The sequence below is a fragment of the Squalius cephalus genome, assembly GCF_949319135.1.
Source record: "Squalius cephalus genome assembly, chromosome: 7".
NCBI lineage: Eukaryota > Metazoa > Chordata > Actinopteri > Cypriniformes > Leuciscidae > Squalius > Squalius cephalus.
Genome location: NC_137128.1, coordinates 9997257 through 10001344, shown reverse-complemented (window position 1 = coordinate 10001344; position 4088 = coordinate 9997257). Strand labels below are relative to the sequence as shown.

Here is a 4088-nt window from a genome sequence, read left to right as displayed (position 1 = left end):
ATCACCAAACTTTTAGTTAATGAGGACAATCTTTGTTCTTTGGTTTTTGACCAAAATGTTTTTGGTCATCACATTAAAAATAACATTTAAATTGGATAAAATTCAGACTTTTTAAGTTTTGAAGTGCTGGAAAAAGTTGTGTTAAGTTCTTGAAAGTAGGACTGTCACGTCGAGGGAGTAAGATTGGATGACGTATTGGTCTGCCATACCTTGGTTTTTGACGAATTGACACCACTGTATTATGCCCAGTACACACTGTATGATTTTGGGCTGTCCCAGACAAAAGATGGCCAATCATGGTGATTTCTGTTGTCATCATCGTACAGTCTAAATACATGTTGTGCCCAACTTTATTAGATCCATGTCGTACCGTGTGATTTGTAATGACCTTATAGGATATATATATATATATTTTTTTTTTTATAACATATTGGGTATTTTCACCAGAATAAAATACATTTCTAATGCAATGCTAATCGACATAGCCTTTATCACTGTATAGAACACCACAAATAATATAATTTCTGCCTTATACATTGATATGAAGATACAAAAGGAAGTTATTTCAAACACTGGATGTTATGAAATGAGCTGGGGTAAAAACATGTCATGAAATATTCTCTTTTGTTGGACAACAGGTTTGTAAGCGTGTTGTAAGATGTTAGGGTTAATTGTGTTGCTTTCAAATGCATGTTATAAATGACAAACCTTTGCACTGAAACTAGATGAATGAAGATGAATCTAGCAGCATTTACTGTGAACCGATCAATGTTCTCTAATCTCAGTGCCGTACTTTACCAAGAAAACGCTGAGAATGAACTTATTTAATTAGAACTTGAACTAGTCTTTGATAGTAGGATAATTCCTGACAAAATTCAAAGAGGAAAGAAAAATCCCCAAAGGAAAGGACCTGGGATTCTGAGATTTTGCTCTCCATTAGAAATATAAACTCACGTCTGATGATTAAAACGAGAGTAGTTGACTCGACAACTCAATGAACATTCAGAATGATAGGCTGACAAGGACTTAAAAGCACCACTGTAGCAGTTTACATTTTCCATCGTTAAAATTATTAACATTTTTACATTGTAGCTGGACAATCAAATGAACGCAGACATTTCCTGTGTGATTTCATTAAATAAGCACAATAATAGCGTTCATCGCGAAAGGGACATCATTTACGCACAGATTCACAGAAGCTTCATTTAAATGAAAATATGTCAGTAATTTAATGGACTAGCAGTGTCAAGCAGTGATTGTTATGAATGAATGAAGTGGCATTATAGTCTTCCTCTGATAATGCTGGATTATATTTTCAGTAGTGTCCTTTTAAGGCTATGTCTACATTAATCCGGATACATTAAAATAGCGTTTTCGTTTAAAGACGCTCTCCGTCCACACTAGCGTTTCATTGTGGATGAGAAACTTTTGGAAAATGCCTGAAAACACTAAATTCACCTTTCTGCGCATGCGTAAAACCTTAGTTTTATAGTTTTATTTTTTATAGCAAAATATCTCAGCATTCACTGGTGCGTCCAGGTCGCACTCACTCACCATTATATGTTTGGTCTAATACGCTAAAACTGTTCATGTTTTGCCACAGGACAGCAAATGTGAGTAAATTCTCACGTTTGTAGGACTGTGATATGAAGAGTGTGCAAAGTAACATATTTTTGCAACAGTGTGAAAGTGAATAGCACATAACAGGCACAATACCAGTATAAACATGAATATCTATTGGTAGCCTACAATATGCGTCACATGACTAAACTTACATCATCGTTTTTAAATACCTCAGTTTTGACAGGCCACACTTCAACACGAAAATGGCATTTCCAAATCTAAACACTTTGGAGAGCGTTTTCAAAAAGCTTCCTTTTCATTAATAAAAACGCCGTCTCAGTGTGGACGGAAGGCCAAAACAGAGAGAAAAAGATGCGTTTTCAAACGAAAACGTATTAGTGTGTAAAAGACCTAAAACAATTATTCATTGTCTTCACTAGCAATATATGACTTTATTCATGTAATATGCATGGAAAATTATGTATGACATTCAAGTGAGAATTACAAGCATCTACATAACAAACATTTATATTGTTTGATATTGACACAGGTTTCATAACAAATGAAAGAACAATTATACAAAGCAGTGCGTGGAAATGGTACTACATTTGAAGGATTTTTGTAAGCTATTTTAAAACTTTTGACACTCTTGATTGTTTCATACTTAGACAAAATTGATTTATTTTGGTCTTGCCAAGCTTTGATTATTTGTTTTTAATTTATGTTTTTTATTTATTTTTAATTTATATGTTTTTTTTTTTTTATTCTTCACAGATTCAAGAAAGATTGACTATTTTATCAAAAGACAACCCCTGAAACTTCACATAGTAAAAAGAAGGTGTCCACTGAAGGTGTTCCGTCTGTTCCCATCTGTGTAGATACGACAGTTCTCCATGAGCTGAAGATTTATCCGGTCCCCTTCTTCCAGCAGAAGGCAGACAGCGTTGGACGCAGTGTCCTCTGTGTCTTGCCCGGGAGGGTTATCTGTTGCTGTGACCACATGATGGCCATTCTTTAGCATTCTCAAACCGGTCGACATGGCGTGGTGATTGAAGAGCACAAAGTTGAAATAATACACTCCTTTTACTGGTGCAGTGAAGATTCCTGTTGATAACGGTAGAAACTTGGGTTCTTAAAATAGTTTGTAAATCACCTGATACAATTTTACAGCATCATGTTTAGAATTTCTTTGAGCAATATCATGATTACCTGTGTTTGTGTCGTAAGCATTTCCAATGTTAGTTAATGCATTTTCATACACAAGAGAGATTGCATTTGCATAAGGGCCAATGAACTTGTGGGCATTCTCTAAAGCTGACAGCGTGGCTGAAAATGCTACTTTCACCCTTGCTGAAAAAAAAGAGGGGAGAAAAAAATGAACAGGCATAACCTTCAGATATCTTTTAATTTCATCGATGTAATGATATTTCTTGTTAGAACTTGTTTCAGGGCCCTAAACGTCAAAATAAGGGCAAAGGGACTTAATTGTTTATTATTTAGCCGAAACACTTGTCTTTTCCTCAAACTTTTTCAGCTTTGTAGTCAGTGCTACATTGATGACAAAACATTAAAAAAGTGTTCAGTGCATACATGGACAGAAAATGAGAGCTGCACAGATATAGATTCACCTTCTTAACCTTTGTCAACCTAGCAGTTTAGACAGATTGCATCACAGTATGAGCAATATGGTGTTATAAATATGCAAATTATTGCATTTCATTTTACGCTGAGACTACCATGTCATGTATGTAGTGTCCCATCATGTTACCTTTGTTTTATGTTCTTAGTTGCTCCATTTCAATCTCCATAGATTTCATTTTTGTTTCCATGGTCTTCATTTTCTCCAGTTCAATCTCCATAGATTTCATTTTTGTTTCCATGGTCTTTATTTTCCCCAGTTCTTCAATGCTTATGTTTACAGAAAGTACATCATCTGCTGATATAGCCCACACATTGAGAATTAAAACTGTTACACAAATCAACATGATTGTGCTCTTGGTTTCCAGCAATGCACTGAATCAACTGAATTATCATTCTCTTATAGTCTAAAAATCAACTTGCATAATTGTTTAAATTGTCCAATAGACTTTGGACTCCAAAAACATCCCTGGTTACAACTCTAACTTTTGTTCGTAGCAACTCATAATGTAATAGCTGGACATAATGTAATAAGTATTACATTATTATTGTAATAAAATGTTAATGTAATAATTTTCTCAAAATGTAATGAAATCTTAAACTCATAATGTAATAACCTTTTTTACATTATGAGAAAATTATTAACTTATAAACTCACCAAAAACATTGTCATTGACACTATTTGAGTCTGTTCATGTCTGTGTTTGTAGGTTGGTTATCAGTTTGTTTAATTAGTTCAGTTCTCTCACTTTCCCAGCCTGTTTGTCACCATGGTCACTGATTGGTTTAGTTCCCTTTCAAGGGAACTCGAGCTGGGTCGAAACGCTGCAGGAACGCCACTGCGTGAGTGCGTCATGAAGCACGTATGGAATCAGTCCAATGGTGAG

At 34.9% G+C, this 4088-nt stretch overlaps 1 long non-coding RNA gene across 1 annotated transcript; it reads right to left on the bottom strand.

The window, feature by feature from the left end:
• Nucleotides 1-2331: 2331 nt before the first annotated feature.
• On the bottom strand, nt 2332-3583 carry LOC307162360. The gene is made up of 3 exons (XR_013821913.1): nt 3332-3583; nt 2773-2913; nt 2332-2667 (listed from the first exon to the last, which is right to left on the bottom strand). It is a non-coding gene; the product is annotated as an uncharacterized lncRNA (long non-coding RNA).
• Between the last annotated feature and the right edge of the window lie 505 nt (nt 3584-4088).